At 38.7% G+C, this 17,759-nt stretch overlaps 1 protein-coding gene and 1 pseudogene across 2 annotated transcripts in view; one reads left to right on the plus strand and one right to left on the minus strand.

Annotated features, from left to right (window-relative positions):
• Nucleotides 1-17,759, plus strand: part of IPO11 (importin 11) — a 205,747-nt gene that overhangs the window by 133,970 nt on the left and 54,018 nt on the right. The window lies entirely within an intron of this gene.
• On the minus strand, nucleotides 2,110-3,819 carry LOC132485226 (mitochondrial nicotinamide adenine dinucleotide transporter SLC25A51-like; annotated as a pseudogene).

Here is a 17,759-nt window from a genome sequence, read left to right on the forward strand (position 1 = left end):
TTGCTAATGAGAGTATTATAAAGATTAAATGAGTTTACATGTTGAGGTCAAACTGTCTGGATAGATGAGGTTAGCTGTTTTTATTTTATCCCTTTCTTCCTCTCTCTCTCATCCATCCATCCTTTTACTGCACTATAAAGTTCTAAAAGCTTAAGTCTCTGTGTACATGCATTAATTTAAATTCAGGACATTTTTAGTATATTGAGTATTTGTTTATCTGTTCATTAATTCATTAAAAATATGCTAACCACATATGTCAAAGCCATGTCACCTTCAGCTTGATGATCTTTTGTAGTATTCTGCATTGTCACTTAAACTTAAGGATACATGATTTTGTCCATGTCTTCTCCAGACGTTCTTAGTATATCTTCTTGGTCACCTTCTGAACATAGAGCAATCCTTTTTTTTTTTCTTTCTGTAGTTGTGCAGTACAGTTGTCTTGTGTCCTTTTTGTTTTATAGCTGGAATAATTTCAAGTTTGAATTTTTTCCCTTTCTTAGGGTCCATATTATTTATACATAAAGGGAGTAATATTTTCTTCTGCTAATTTTTATATGAAGATAACATTATTTACATATAACTCTTTTAATGTTTTCCTCCAAAGACATAGATTAAACAAAAACTTTCATAGATGAGAATGAGAATAATCAAACTTTCCTTTGACTCTGTTCTCTGAAATAGCAATTCATCGTCTAACTTAAAAGCCCCTTTTTTTAATGCAGTTCTAAGAATTTCAGATGTGAATAAGTGTTCTCTGAGATTAAGCATTTTAAGAATTTTGAATTTTTTGATTTTATTTTTTTTTTTAGATTTAAGGAAGTCACTAATGGGGAATATTTTACTTAAGCTAGTTGAATAATTCAAAAGAGGTTGACAAAGCAACAGGGTTTTTAGCTATGATGGCTTGCTTTCCAGGTGAAATTACCTTATAATAAAGTCCTCTTGGTATCAGATATACTACACAGATTTGGGTTGGACACTTAGTACCTCTCCATAGTTCTCTTCTATCTCAAGAATAGTATATATTATGATCAGCATTTGGAAATTTATTATTCTGTATAAATTTTCTAAGGTAATTTTCTAAGTCATTTTACAGCTTTAAAAACAGGCTAGTATGGGCTTCCCTGGTGGCGCAGTGGTTGAGAGTCCGCCTGCTGATGCAGGGGACACGGGTTCGTGCCCCGGTCCGGGAAGATCCCACATGCCGCGGAGCGGCTGGGCCTGTGAGCCATGGCCGCTGAGCCTGTGCGTCCGGAGCCTGCGCTCCGCAAGGGGAGAGGCCACAACAGTGAGAGGCCCGCGTAACGCAAAACAAACAAACAAACAAAAAAACAAACAAAAAACAGGCTAGTAGAATCAAGGTAACAGGTTCCAAACTAATATTTTGTTATAGTTTAAATATAGTTAAATAAAAAGCAGTTTAAAATTTTTAAATTGTGGATATGTTGTTTTACCAGAATTATGTTTGGTTTAAACTGACCATTCCTAAGTGAGTATTTAATGTGACAGAATTTTATTTTCATCCTTTAAAATAGGATGCATCTTTTACTCCTAGGTCATGTATTCTTATTTAGCATTTTACATTATTTTCTTTTATCTGTAAATTCTTAACCTAATATTTTAGTAGCTTTACTTCAGTAAAAATTAGTTCTTAATTTTTTACGTCTTTCACAAGAAAAACGTTTTAGAAACATCTTTTGTGTATGTGTGTGATAACAGCTTAATAAGGATATAATTCACAGACCGTACAATTCACCCATTTAAAGTGTACCATTCAGTACTCTTTAGCATATCCATAGTGTTGTGCATCCATCATCACAATCAGTTTTAGAACATTTCGTCACCTCCAGAAGGAACCATGTGCTCTTCAGCAGTCCTTATTCACTCATCCCTGTCCCCAGCCTCTCTCTTGCTCTCCCCCCGCCATTCTTTTTTCCTACTGAATGTGTCTATTCTGAATTTGTTGGTGCTTAAGGAAAGCAGCTTTGCCCATTATTCATTGTGCCCTGGATTTATGACACCAACTTGTATTTGGCCGATTAAGAATGAGGCCAAACTGCATTTCCCTTTGGTCTCTTCAGTTGATAAGTGGCACTTAACTGATTTCTTTCATATAATCTTTAACAAGAATTCATAAGTTGCATCAGTTATGCCCCAAGAGATGGGCACCTCTGAAAAGATTTGTCAGATTCCTGTCCTGTTTTAACCAGAGTTTTTGGAAAACCTTGGGGAAAGATGGAAGTTCACCATCAATCTGAGACTGCATTTAAGTTTTTACAATATTAACTGGAAAAAACAAGATTCCAACATGGCACCCTATAGACCTCCACAGATAATATTATTGACCAAATGAGCATTGTGAGTCATTGCCATAAGCAGATGTTCCTTGATGGAACCTCGAAGGCCAAAAAAAGGACTTTGCTGAATCCATTACTGAAAAGAACAGGCACCAGGCCTTGATAACACTCTCTAATTCCATGGCATTTTGGTGCCTTGAAAGCCTGACAAGTGTAAATTTGTCATGATACTTGTGGTCTTGAAGCAATGTTTGAACTCGTTCCGGTGGCATGAAAATTGCTTTATGTTATCCCTGCAAGTACTGCTGCCATGCTACCTACCGGTTGCAAACTCTGGAGTACTGATGTGCTTAAGGAGAAGGCAAGATAAATCCTCATACAGACCAAACATAAGTGCTAGTGTTGTTGCCTTCTCCATTAATGGGGGAAGGATTCCATGGTGCAAGTTTTTTTTTTTTTTTTTTTTTTTTTTTTTGCATTATGCGGGCCTCACACTGTTGTGGCCTCTCCCGTTGCGGAGCACAGGCTCCGGACGCGCAGGCTCAGCAGCCATGGCTCACGGGCCCAGCCGCTCTGCGGCATGTGGGATCTTCCCGGACCGGGGCACGAACCTGTATCCCCTGTATTGGCAGGCGGACTCTCAACCACTGCGCCACCGGGGAAGCCCCATGGTGCAAGTTTTGAAATCCATCCCTTCTCAACTGAAGTACTGCATCCTGGGTTTTGATTTCATACAGCTCTTGCCAAAAGAGGACCTTCCAATGGGAAATGCAATTGCTACATTTAAAAAATTTTTTTATTTATTTATTTTGGGCTGCATCGGGTCTTCATTGCTGTGCGCAGGCCCTCTCTAGTTGAGGTGAGTGGGGGCCACTCTTTGTTGTGGCGCATGGGCTTCTCATTGTGGTGGCTTCTCTTGTTGCGGAGCACGGGCTCTAGGCGTGCGGGCTTCAGTAGTTGTGGCACGCAGGCTCAGTAGTTGTGGCACGCAGGCTCAGTAGTTGTGACTTGCGGGCTCCAGGGTGTAGGCTCAGCAGTTGTGGCACACAGGCTCAGTAGTTGTGGCTCGTGGGCTCCAGAGTGCAGGCTCAGCATTGTGGCACACAGGCTTAGTTGCTCTGCGGCATGTGGGATCCTCCCGGACCAGGGCTCGAACCCATGTCCCCTGCATTGGCAGGTGGATTCTTAACGACTGTGCCACCAGGGAAGCCCAATGATTGCTACATTGTTGAAAGCTGCACAGAATCCACACAAGTAATGCTTCATTTCACTAACATTCGCAATATGAGGTGATGTATCTTGTTTTTAAAACATTAGGATTGGTGGCCTCTTTTCATGAGCTTCTGAGTTCATCATGTTGCTTAAGATCTTTCTTCATGAAGGATTTTTTTTTTTTAACCTGTAACACCCTCTGGGCCTGGTATTTTGGGGGATGGTAGCTTTTTGATAACTTTCTCAATTTCTTCCATTGTTACTGGTCTGTTAGGTTCTCTCATCTAGAGTCAGTTTTGGTAACTGGGTTTCCCAATGCCACTGGTGCCTGGCTCCACGCCTGGTAGCCCCCGCCTGCAGGTTGGTGAGCCTGCTAGCCAGCACTGGTGCAGGCACAGACCTTAATCGACCTCAGAGCATGTGGTGGAGCGTCCGAGAGATTATTTCTTTATTACCAGGAATGTTCTCTAAATACTTTGACCAATGAGGCATAAAACTGCTTTATTTTAATTACATTCCAGCTACCTGTTTTCTTTCTAATATCCTAATGTTAATGAGTAGCAGTGGAACAGTATGAGGATAAATGTGGTTTTTGTATTTGCGGGGTAACAGTCAAGTGAAGAGGACAGAAGTTAAAGAATTATAGAACTACAGAATAAAAGTGATAACAGTTGACATGGATACTGTGCAGCTGCCAGATTAGGGCATTAATGCAGTACAGAAGGACTTTCCTGAAGAAATGTTTGCTGAGATATGAAGAGGAGAAATTAACTCTAGTTTGCTGAGAGAAATTAACTCTAATTAATTGAGTTGAGAGAGAATGAGTATTCCAAAAAGGCAGAACAACCTGGGCAAAGGTTCTGTAGCTGGAGGGGTGAGGGCACCTTCAGGAAACTGAAAGAAGGCCAGTGTGGCAGCCATTAGAGCGAAGGGAGTAAGAATAATAAAGCTGGAGAGCTAGGCTGAGAATAGAGCATAAGTCCTAGGAAAGTAAGGCCTTCAAGGGAGAGTCAGTTTTATTCTCTGAGATGAATCAGGCAGTTACTAGTTTTCATCTAGCAATACTGTTACGGATAATTTACTCATTGTAAATTTGCTGCTGCCCAACTTATCACATATTGAAAATGCTAGAATTCAGGTCTTTAATTTTTTTTTTTTTTTTTTTTTTTTGCGGTATGCGGGCCTCTCACTGTTGTGGCCTCCCCCGTTGCGGAGCACAGGCTCCGGACGCGCAGGCTCCAGACGCGCAGGCTCAGCGGCCATGGCTCACGGGCCCAGCCGCTCCGCGGCATATGGGATCCTCCCAGACCGGGGCACGAACCCGTATCCCCTGCATCGGCAGGCGGACTCTCAACCACTTGCGCCACCAGGGAGGCCCAGGTCTTTAATTTTTGATTGCGTGTTTGCTGCCAGCATTCATTCTTGGCTTATTCATTCATTTATTTGTTCAGTAAACATTACGAAATACAAAAGCCTTCATAGTAGACCCTGGGTGCTTTAAATTGTAGGTGTTAATATTTTTCAGATACGGCAAGGCCAGCAGATCAGGGACAATTGCCACTGAAGGTTTTTGTTACTCACAGTTCCCAAGAGGAAGGAGCATACCACACCACACAGAACCCCATGGGGAAACACCAGGGTTGGTCAAGAGATAGAGGGAGAGAGGGGGAAATGTGGGCAAGAGCCTTTATTGTGGTTTCTGTGGGAAGGGATGGGAAAGCAAGGGTCAGCCGGTTTAGGATTGGCAAGTTGGAGTAATTTTAGTAGGCTACAGGGTGTAGGGACTGTCATGAGTTGTCTGGTACCTGGCCCTAGGTTAGCTAGGAGAAGGGAGGTAGTGGCATGGAGTGTAAGAGCTTGATAGTTGGAATAAGAGCTCTGGATCACTTAGTTTGTGTATGAAATATGTGCTCAAAGGCAGCCATTTTCTATCTCTCGGAATTGGCTATCCATAAGAGGGCCAGTCTTTCCAGGTTAAGCAAGGTCCCATCTGTCAAAGCATCAACATACAGAAAATAAAAAGGCAGAATCAATACACTGAGTATGAATTGTCTCTTGTTCTTAGCACCATGACTAACACATAGTAGGTGCACAGTAAGTTAACTGAATGTATTTAATAAATATTTACACTGTAATCGTGTGTTATTTTTTCTCCCACTTAAATAACATTTTTTTCTGAACATCTAAAGACTGTTTATGCCTGAAAAATTAAGCTAATTTGATCTCTCAATTTGTCAGTTCTAGTTGGAAGTAAAGCATACTTTTTGGTCAGTCTTTTAAAAGGTGCACCTTTTGAGGTAAATAGATCATTCTTTAATTTTATCATATTAACACACCATAAAAAGATGTTTACATTTAGCAGCCCTTTAAGAGGGGTGTTTTTATGTATACTCTGATTTGTAGTATTGTTGAAACTTAGGAGTTCTTCGAATGGGGCTACTTTAGGCATACTTTTTTTTTTTTTTTTGGTGGTACATGGGCCTCTCACTGTTGTGGCCTCTCCCGTTGCGGAGCACAGGCTCCGGACGCGCAGGCTCAGCGGCCATGGCTCACGGGCCCAGCCGCTCCGTGGCATGTGGGATCTTCCCGGACCGGGGCACGAACCCGTGTCCCCTGCATCGGCAGGCGGACTCTCAACCACTGCACCACCAGGGAAGCCCTAGGCATACTTTTAATCTGTTTATTAAAGTCAACATATAAATATGTATATATATACACACATATATATATCATTTGGGTTTTCTGTAAGATCTACGGAAAACACGAAGTTTTTGGCCAACCGTACACACACACACCGTGTGCGCGTGTGTGCGTGTATAGTTTTATTTATTTATTTATTTATTTATTTATTTATTTATTTATTTATTTATTTATTTATGTTATACCTGACTGTTCAATACCCTTAGCAAAAAAAAAAAAAAATGTGGAATGAATTTAGATGTATTACTTTGAAAAGGATGTGTCATTTAAATTTAAATTGGTCATTTGAATATTAAATATAGTTTCATAAATTTAGAGAGGAGGGAGTGTGAGATTGTGGGATTTGGAATTGAATTTTTGTTCATACACTTGGGAACTCACTTGGTTTCTTGGAATATCAGTTTACTGTAATGAATAATAAACAATTTATAGTGTTCTACAATGCTACAGTTAAAAAAATACATGCACAGGTTATACAAAGAGTATAGTTAAAGAAATTCCCAAGGCCTTTAATAATAAACATTCAGTAGATGCTGACAATCCTTTTGCATCATTTGTTGTTTCCATGATAATGATGGTTAATTTTGGAATGAAAAGTCATTAGTGAACACATTTGTTTACACATATTATGTGTCATAATTTTTTTAAAAGATGAGAGATTTTGAGACATTATTTCTAAAGTGAATTAGTTATGAATTACCTTTTGTTTTCAATAAAGTAGATTAGAGCAATGGGTAGTTTCAAACAACAGATTCCTATACATTGTAGAGGTATGATTTTATAAATGGGTTTCTGTAAGTAGGTTGAGATGGCCCTGGAAGTCAAGTTGCCACTGTAAAGCTATGCTGTGTATGTGTGTCAAACTCTTGTGTCCCCTCTGGAGAAGAGATAGAAGCCAATCTGAGAGGACTGATGGAAAGCATTTTATTCTTTACTTTTTGTGTGTACTTGATAGGCAAGATGATCAAGCCTTGGCTGAGCTATTTCAGTGTGCCATACAGTATTCTAGGTACAGAATCAGAGTGGCAGAAGGCACCCTTAGTGATTATTCTGCCCTTTAGGTGAATGATCACTCCCTCCTCTTTTCCATCAAATACTTACTGAATGTCTGTGGAATGCTAAATAGTGAGATTACTGTGGGGAAAACGGACATGACCTTGCATAGTCTAGGGTTTTTGTTTTATGGTGTTTGCTCTTATTATTGCTGTTTTTTCCCCTGAAGATTTAGCTTGAACTGATTTCTAACCTAGTTAGAACCTAGCATATATCCTACTATTATCTGATTATATACTAATTTGTGAAAAGGGGCAGTGAGGTGTCAAGGGGGAAGTTGTTTAGGATATTTATTTTGCCAGAGTTGACCACACAATGAATAATCCTCCTTGAGTATATTGAATGATGACTATTTCTCTTTCTCTCATTGTTATGTAGGGAAAATAGAAACACGTAAAAGAGTACTTTGAGAATTCAGGACCTCAGCTGTTGAGGTTCTCCTCCTCATCTCCTTGTGAATATATGTTTTACTAATGGGATAGATGCTTTTAGATTTTCAAAAGAATAATCTTTGGATTATTAATGTTTTCCTTTGCATCTAACCTAATGCAATTTGCAGTAATTATTGGTTCAAATCATTTCAGTCTAACTGGGGAAAAACCCCTCTATAATGCAGCTTTTAATGTTTTTATTTTTTTGATTAGGCTATGCACACGTATCTTTTGGTAACAGAAGCTGGAGGGTGTAGACAAGATGGTTTAGGAAGATGGACAGTTGGTGCCATAATTGCATGTTCACTGAGTAGTTTTCTGAAAAAAAGAGGTAAATTATTAATTCCTTGGCTTGGTGATTTTTTTATTGAAGGGTTATAATCATTTATAAAACTTTCTTTTTAAAGCCGAACGTCAACTTGTTCTTCTGGCAGGTCCTTTGAAAACCCAGTGTCTCCCCCCCACCCAATAGTTCGGTAGTTTTGGAAGTATTTTGAAGTGTTCCTATCCTCTCACCTTAGAATTTGAATGGAAATAGTCCATTCTGGTTTTTTTTTTTTTTCCCCCAGTGGTATAACCGCTATTAATTGTCTGTTCAACAATTAAAGTCTCACGTGATCTTAGTTCAGACTGGAGTCATCCTGGTTGCTTTCTGTCTATTGCAGATTTCTTCCAGTATGAGAGGACAAGAGCAATACGCTTACTTTACAAAATGTCTGCAAACTAAATGATGATATAATCGACATTCAATTAATTTATACATACCCTACTGTAGAACAGGGTTTGTTACGTTGGCAGAGCCCAGTAATTATGTAAAACTGAAACCTTTATCTGCACTGGTTCAAGTCCTCTTTCTAAGAATATGTTTATAATCAACATTCTTTCACAAATTACCCAATTTAATTCACCATAGCATTCCTCATATTAACTAAATGGAAAATCATAGGCTATATACAAATCCAGAAAGGGCCAACAATCATCAGCCCCCATGGATGACTACAACCCATTGCTGAGGTATTCAAATTACTTATTAAAGAACTACTATGTCCATCAGTGTAATCAATTTATATATTATTGCCCCAATGCTAGCCTTAACTCTGGCTCTCACAACATGAATTCCTCTTCCCATATCTTATCCACGAATTCATATAAATGTAGGCATACTATTTATATTAGCCATATCACACCTAGCCATTTTTTCCATCCTCTGATCTGGATGAGCTTCAGATTCAAAATACACACTCACTGGAGCCCTAGGGACAGTAGAACATACAATCTCATATGAAGTAATGTACCAGTTATTCTATTCTCAGTCTTACTGATAAATGGATCATTTACACTTTCAACAGTAATTATTACATGAGAACATCTATGACTAATTTTCTCCTGACCGCTACCCAGAATTTGATGATCTCCGCAGTAGCAGAAATCCAATGAAACCCCACTTGATTTAACAGAAGTAGAATCAAAACCTGTAATTGTCTTCAGTGTGGAAAATGTAGCAGGCCCACTCACCCCGTCCTTCCTAGAGAATATGTCAATTTCCTTACAATAAACACTTCCACAACAATCTATTTTTAGGAGCATTTGACAATCCCTAGGTGCCAGAATTATAGATTCTTTCATCTTGTGAATATAGGTTTTTTTAAAAATAATTTTTATAGCCTACCTTTAAACAAAATGTACTCCATTGCTGTGGAATATTCCTTCATAGGAGCGTGCATCGTTCATTTCTGCATCCGCTTGTGATGGCCTTCAGGTTCTTTCAGGTTTGGCTCCTGTGGCTGCAGAGTCCATGTCCATGTGTCCTGGTGCAGGGCTGGGGGGTTTGTGTTAAGCTGGGAGGAACACTGTGGGTCTGTGTGCACAGACTTCGCTCTCTGAGGCCCGATTGTTTCAGAAGTGGTTGCACCCCCAGCTGCGCACCAGGCTTTCCATTGCTCCACATCCTGCTGATATTTGATACTGTGTCTCCATGTCTGCCATTCTGGTAGGTATTTGCACAGTAGTTTTCTTATGGTTTTAATCCTTTGGTTGTTAGTGAAGTTGTGCATCTTGTGGTATTCATGCACTACTTCCTCTGCCCGGGGAGAAATTCCAGCAGCAGGTACGGGTGACATATCCTCTTCTTTAGCAGGTGGCAGCCTGGCAACTCCTATGTATTATTCTTTTCTGATCATTCTTTCAGTGTATCCCTTCTGGTTTTGTGCAAAGCGATTCTTTGTTTTGTACCTCGCTGCTGCTGAGCTCTGCAGATCCCGTTCCTTCCACACAGTTTGCCAATTCTGTGGGCCTTACTCCATTTTGGTTTTCATTTCCAATACAAGTTCACTTTACCCTTGAAACATACAGCAGAACTAAAGTGCCCCTACCTTCCTTTCTAATATCAAGCCTGGGATACTGATACAACAAACATTCAGCAACATTTTTGAAGTTTCTATCATGTGCCAGGGCGCCATGCTGTGCATTCTGTTTACACATTATTATTCAGTGCAACCTGGCTTCTTAGAACAACAACTACTTATGTCTTCCATCTCCTGTCCTAGTTGCTTAGGAGAGTTCCTGAATGCTTGTGACTTTGGGACTACACTCTTAATGCTCTCCTCACATCTAGGACCAGTGCCGTGTCTACAAATTAGATAAGGGCTTCTGACAAACTTTTGATAATGTGGCAGTCATCTTGTAGACATGGGTAATGTTAACTAATCACCAACCATTATATGGCATCAAGCTTCTTTTAAACAGATAACCCAATAAAGCAATACTGTGAGTGAATAGGATTGCTTTGAAGTTTCAGGACCTTAAACTTTAATGAGAATAAGAGAAGATTCTGATTGAGAATGAGGTATTGATTGGGTCTAGGCCCTGAAGCAATATAGAAAAATAATTTTTACAGAGTAGCTAGTTTCAACAAGGGCATAAAAACTAAGGAATAGAAAAAGTCCTTTGACTTTTCTATCATGAATCCTGTGTACTTTGTGATTTTTCCTGTGTAGGTAAATACTTTCGTAGCTTGAGGAGCATCTTACTTTTTGGGATTCTTTTCCTTGGGCTTCTGCTTTTACTCTAAGAGTCTCAGAGAGAAAAAGACACAGTGTGATGGAGAGGAAAGCTAAATTTAACTTGAGATGCATGCTCTACCTACTATTTGTGTGACATTGGACCACTTTTTCCTCTCTGGGCCTCAGTTTTCTCATGTTTCAACAGTGAGGCATTTGAACTAGTACCTGTGGGTCATTATTAGGATAAATTGGAGAATGTATATTTAATGCCTATTAAAGTGTAATGCATATGATTGCTCAATAAATTGTTATCAAACAGGTCTGGCTGCTCACCACTCAAAAATCAATACTCAAGGGCTTCCCTGGTGATGCAGTGGTTGAGAGTCCGCCTGCCGATGCAGGGGACACAAGTTCGTGCCCCGGTCCGGGAAGATCCCACATGCCGCGGAACGGCTGGGCCCGTGGGCCGTGGCCGCTGAGCCTGTGCGTCCGGAGCCTGTGCTCCGCAACAGGAGAGGCCACAACAGTGAGAGGCCCGCGTACCGCAAAAAAAAAAAAAAAAAAAAAAAAATCAATACTCAAGAGGCAAGTGTTGGTAGAAATAGAAAACATTGCTTTTAACCAGAAAGCTGGCAATCTGGGGGGAAGGTGGCCTTGTGTCCCCAAACTAACTCTGAAGTTTCTGCTTGGCCATGAAAGTTTTTAAAGAGAAAAAGGGGAAGTAATCTCAGTTAATCGTTGAGATTTGGGGTCAGAGTCATCACCATCTTTCCCTGCTTGCTAGCTTGTGGGCTTCTTGTGATCTTTCTTTAGATGCTATCTTGTTCACACAGTTTGCTCCTAAGATTACTGAAGGGGAAGCTGGGAAAGAGATCTGGTCATCTGTTAATTATTTATTCTTCATTTCTACTTCTTTGATCTATGGAAAGAACCGACAGGTTAGGCAGGGTATTGTGTGATCAAAAGACTTGAAAGGTGTGCTAGGGCTGGAGATGAGTAGAGCATGGGAGTGCCTGGTTTAAGGTTAGTGACAATATAGCTGTGCTAAAGTGACAAAAGGGGCCTCCTGCAGAGAGCGCTTTCCTGCCAAAAGCTTCTTACAAAACGATTGAGTGTTACTCTATCAGTCATTGCTACTATCTATCAAGTAACGCTGCTACCACTATTAATGTTACTACATCAGTCATTTTGACCAAGTGTGTGAAGGTACCATCTTAGGCTTTCCTGAGGCTTTCCCTCATTTACTCTGAGTCCTTCCCCCATTCAGTCTGTCCAAATGTGACCCATGCCACCATTTGAGGAAAGACTCTTATCTCCTTGCAGCTGTTTCATGCACATCCCTTGGGCACACGTGTGAGCACTTACTCATTATTCTTTTCATTATTGTTGTTGCCTCCATTTCACTTTTCAGGAATTGGCAGGTATTTCAACCCAGGAAGAAGCTTTTGTTGACTACTCTTTACAAAGTGGTTGTATAGAATTGACCCTTAGTTTGTATTTGCTACTCTTAACATTCATCAGTGATGGCCCTTAAACCCCCTTATCTATTATAGGCCAGAGAAAAATGTTTGGAATTCAGTCTGTAGGTTGAAGGGAAACTGGAGAAAGAGGGTAGAGGGTAGAGTTTGAGGTAGTTAAAGGTACAGTTTTATTGGCTCACGATATCATTTGCTCTCCTTTGATATTTCTTTATTTATCTCTCAGTTTTTCATTTGTCAAAACTCTTTCTAAAAGTGATTTCTGCCTCTTTGGATTTTTTTTGACTGAATCGTGCATCTTTTATCTTGGGTTACTTGTCTATTTCTACTTTCTGTATTTTACCTCCTGGGCGTTTTAGAAGTTAGGCCCATGTGTTGAGATATAGTGAAGGGCTTAAAGGTCCAGGCTCTGGAGCCACACTGGGTAGATGTGAATTCTCGCTCTTAAAATTCACTGTGTGACCTTGAGCAAAGTACTTAACCTATCTCTGTCTCTTTCCTTATCTATAAAATGGAACTAAACTGTTGGATTATTTTGTATGTTGAGTGAGCTAATATGTTTAAAATGCTTATATCAATGCCTGGAAAGTAGTATATGCTCAGTAAATAAACGTTGCCTGTGATGATGATCATGTTGTACACATTGTTTCCCCTCTGTTTAACACTAAACATAGGATACTTGCTTACAGAATACCTTACATGGTCAGGAAGGATATCGTTAAAATGAGTATCTCAATTGAACATTTATTCTCTCTCAGGGTATCTTGAGCTGCTTGAGATCAGGGACCAGGATTTTGTTTATCTTTAGTATCCTTACAGTCTAGCACAATGCCTGAAACATAGTAGGTTCTCAGTAATATTATTGAATTGGATATATTTGATGGAGGTGAGATAACCAATGCACTATGCTCCTCTCGGTCTTGGATACTTCTGAACACCCAATTACTCTAGTCAGAAACTTCCCACGTTTAATCCATCACCAAAGCTGTTAACTAGACCTATAAATGTATCTCAGATCCATAGCCTCCATTTCCACTTCCACCATCTTTATATAAGGTCTTTTCCCTCTCCTACTTGAGATAAATGACCTTTTCCCTCTCCTACTTGAGAACTCTTCAGTGGCTTCCATGGAGTAACTTGCCCTACAGGGTCTGCCAAAATTTTGGCTTACTTCTTGAGTCTTATCTCATCCTACTCAGTCATTCTGCACCAGTCTTGCTGGCTAGTCTCTCTGTGTTTGGACTATGCTAAGCTTCTTTGACAAGAATTTTGACAAATTCTGTAAATTGGCATGCTTTTCAGTACCTTCAAAGCACCCTCTCTTTTTTATTGAACTATAGTTAATTTACAATATTGTGTTAGTTTCAGGTGTACAGCTTCAAATTCTTTTCCATTATAGGTTATTACAAGATATTGAATATAGTTCCTTGTGCTATACAGTAAATCCTTGTTATTTATCTGTTTTACATACAGTGGTGTATCTGTTTAATCCCATACTCCTAATTTATCCCTCAGCCCCCCTCTTTCCCCTTTGGTATTCATAAGTTTGTTTTCTGTGTCTTTGAGACTGTTTGTTTTGTAAATAAATTCATTTTAATCATTTTTTAGATTCTACATATAAGTGATATCTTTATAATATTTGTCTTTCTCTGTCTGACTTACTTTACTTAGTATGATAATCTCTAGGTCCATCCATGTTGCTGCAAATGGTAATATTTCATTCTTTTTTACGGCTGAGTAATATTCCGTTTGTGTGTGTGTGTGTGTGTGTGTGTGTGTGTGTGTGTGCACACACATGCCCCACATCTTCTTTATCCATTCATCTGTTGATGTACACTTAGATTGCCTCCATGTCTTGGCTACTGTGAATAGTGCTGTTATGAGCATTGGGGTGCATGTATCTTTTCAAATTAGAGTTTTCATCTTTTCCCAGGAGTGGGATTGCTGAATCATATGGTAGCTCTATTTTTAGTTTTCTAAGGAACATCCATACTATTCTCAACAGTGGCTGTACCAATATACATTCCCACCAACAGTGTAGGAGGGTTCCCTGTTCTCCATTCCAAGTACTCTTTGTTTTTCCTTTGTAAAACTGGTCATGATTGTAAATCAAACAAGTGTTTGTCTAGCAGTTTTTTATATGTATTTTGTTTTTTTACCCACAAATATTTGTATTTGAAAATAAAAGGACTTAAAAACTGTTATTTATTAATTTACATAGAGTAAATTTGACTTTTTTGGGGGAGTATACACTACTGTAAATTTTCACACATGTAGATTTGTGAAAACATCACCACAATTAGAATACAAGGAACAGTTTTATTGCCTGAGGAAACTCCCTTTTGCTATATGCTTTAGGAAAGTCATCCTCCCCTTGACCCTTAACTCCTGGCAACCACTGTTCTGTTCTCTTTCACTATAATTTTGTCTTTTTGAGAATGTCATATAAATGGAATCAGGCAGTATATATCCTTTTGAAACATAATGTCTTTTAAATCCATCCAAGCTATTGTGTATGTTATTAGAATGTTCTTATTTTATTGCTGAGTAGTATTCCATTGTATGGATGTACCACTTCAGCCATTGAAGGACATTTGGGTATCTAGCACATCTTTTTTTTGGGGGGGGGGGCACACTGTGGGGCATGTAGGATCTTAGTTGCCCGACCAGGAATTGAACCTGCACCCCCTGCATTGGAAGGTGGAGTCTTAACCACTGGACCACCAGGGAAGTCCCTCTAGTACATTTTAATGACTTTCTCAGTAAGTTCCATGAGCATGACAGCCTGGACTTGTTAGCACGTGTCCTCTCTCTGTTCTTCCATCTCTTATTCTCTCTGTCTCTATGTGTGTGTATACAGACATTACACACATGAACCAACACACACACACCGACCATACATGGTGCTTTATTTTTGAACCATTTGCATAAATTGCATCAATCATGGCCTTTTACTCCTAAATACTTCAGCTTTTAGTCGTCATGGCTTTGTAGGCTCTTTTACACTGTAATGTCATTTCCTGAGTCTTTCTCACTTATGACTAACATTTTTGAAAAATACAATTCTACTGTCTCCTCTCCCTTTCTTCCTCCCTTACTCTCTCCCAGAATGTTCCTCATTTGGGGTTTGTCTGATATTTCCTCATGATTAGATCCAGGTTAATCATCCCTGGTTGGAATATTACATAAGCGATGTGTTCTTCTTGAAATATCACATCTAACAGTACATGGTGTCTACCTGCTTCTCATTAATCATGTCAGTTCTGGTCAAGGTGTTGTCCGATTTCTCCTCTCTGTGATACTTTTTTTTTTTTTTTTTTCCTGGCAACTGTTAAGCAATCTGTATTGAGTTACTGCTCGTCGTTAAAATTTTCCCCTGCATTGAGCACAATGATAATATTTTTTATTGTTACTGGACTAATTTTTATTGTAAACCCCATTTCAAGTTTTGATTCTTTTGATTTTAGGATGTATAAGTAATTTTTAAAATCCATAATAAGATCAGTAACTGCTATTGTAAACCATTCTTTAGGTGTAAACCCATCTTGATTGGTTTATACATAGACGCTATATGTCTAAATAATGCAGATGGCATATATGTAAAAGATGGTAATAGAACAGTTTTCCTCTTATTTTTGTATTTTTGTACTTGTGATGGAATTGCTGAATGGAAAGGAAATAGATATGTGTTGAAACTTAAGGCATGAGATTATTTAAAGATAGAGGTAGTACAAAAGAAGGTTTAGCAATAAGAATGGGAGAGAAATAATTTAGTGAGCCAATCTCCTGTAGAGAAAAGGGAGGATGCCTACTTAGGAGGCTTAGTGTTCAGAAATAGTTCTAATGATTATTAGTTGGAATGAGAAAAGGGAAATGAGGAACCATTTTGATGTATTATTCCAGAGCAAATTCAAAATGTCACAATTCAGTTGGGGAGAATTATTGTGCATTGGAGATATATGAAGATTTTATTAAACATGTTATAGAGCTTAAAGCTCATGAGAGGATTTAAAATTACCTAAATAATACAAATTACTGTGAAATGAAAGCATTTAAAGCACAGGGAAATGTACCCTCCGGTAAGTGCAGTGGGAAGCTGGGAAACTTGAGTTCTTATCTAAACCTTGAGTGGGCAGTTTTGCCACTAATTAGTGATGTGCTCATAGCAAGAAAGATGAAGAGGTCTCTGGATTCTTTCCCTGCATCAGCTTTTTTCATGTTTTGATTTCTGCGGTCTTCTTTAGTAGTGATCACTTGTCTCTAAGAGCAGCACCTCCTAGATGAACAGATCTTTACTTCAAGATCTAGTAAGAATAAATATTTTTGTCTGCTTTGGATATTTCTGGAACAGAGGACAAAATTAATTAATGAATGTTCTGATCTTCTTACCTTGTAGTTTTACCCTCTTTAAATTTTATTTTGATTTTGATGGACCAATTTCTCTGACTTTTTCTAGACTGTAGGAGAGTAAAAAGTTTTCCTTGACTCTCTTAGGGTCCCTGGCTGGGTCTGAAAATTAAACTGAGAAAGACAAGACAACAGGATTAAAGCATACAAATTTAATGTACATTTTACATGTCATGGGAGTCTTCATAAGGAAATGAAGACTCAAAGAAACTGTTAAACCTGTGTGTTTTTACACCGAGTTTGATGTAGAATGGCAAGTCATGGAAAGATATGATAGGGTAAAGGGTATGAGGTAAGTATAATAAACCAGGGGAAATTTTACAAGTTCCATTTGTTTGGATTCTTCTGAGTCCTCTTGTCTTTGGAGATAAGGATTCCTCCCATTATAGGGAGGGCACTTCTCACTTGAGGTTTTAATGACTTCTTTCAGGGGACAAGGGCAGGGAGTATGTGGGTGTGGCTGGGGGTGGGAGAGGTCAGAGAGAGAACTTCCTGCTCATGCTGTGTGCTCAAACTCCTTCAGCTTAAAGTATTCAGTATGCCAAGGTGCTATATTTTGGGGTACCGTGTCCTGAACCCCATCATAATTCTTTAAGTTGTATGACACAGTTGAAAAACATCTGTGAGACATACCTCATTATGCTTTGTTATGTTATTGAAAATATGAAACAAAATGAACTTGAAAAACCTAGCTCTTGTTTCATCTTTACCTCTAATTTATGTCATTTCTCTGTCATTTGGTTTTTTGGTTGTTGTTTTCTAATTTCTGTGTTTATAAAATAGCAATAACAATAGCCAGCCACAAAGGATAGCTGTGAGATTTGTAAGTCATTTTGATAAGATCTGTTATCTAGTACGCACCTCTGATTTTTTATTGTAATTGAAAGAAAGTGCTGGGTATTATACAAAATATTAATATGGAAATAATTTATATTATTATCTGAAGTAGTTGTCTTGATGTGAAATAAAGCTGCTTTAATATCAAAAGGGAGTTATAGTATACAATTATATATGTTATTACTGATATTTTAAGTGCATTGTCAGGGTATTAGTAATATTAATAAATGTCAGAATTAGAAAGTCTAAGCAGTCAGGTTTTTGGAAAATTAATGACTAAACAATGTATAATATATACAGTGTATAGTCAACTCTTTAAATCCTTACTTTAAAATATTACAT

This window comes from Mesoplodon densirostris, chromosome 3 (genome assembly GCF_025265405.1).
Source record: "Mesoplodon densirostris isolate mMesDen1 chromosome 3, mMesDen1 primary haplotype, whole genome shotgun sequence".
Lineage (NCBI taxonomy): Eukaryota > Metazoa > Chordata > Mammalia > Artiodactyla > Ziphiidae > Mesoplodon > Mesoplodon densirostris.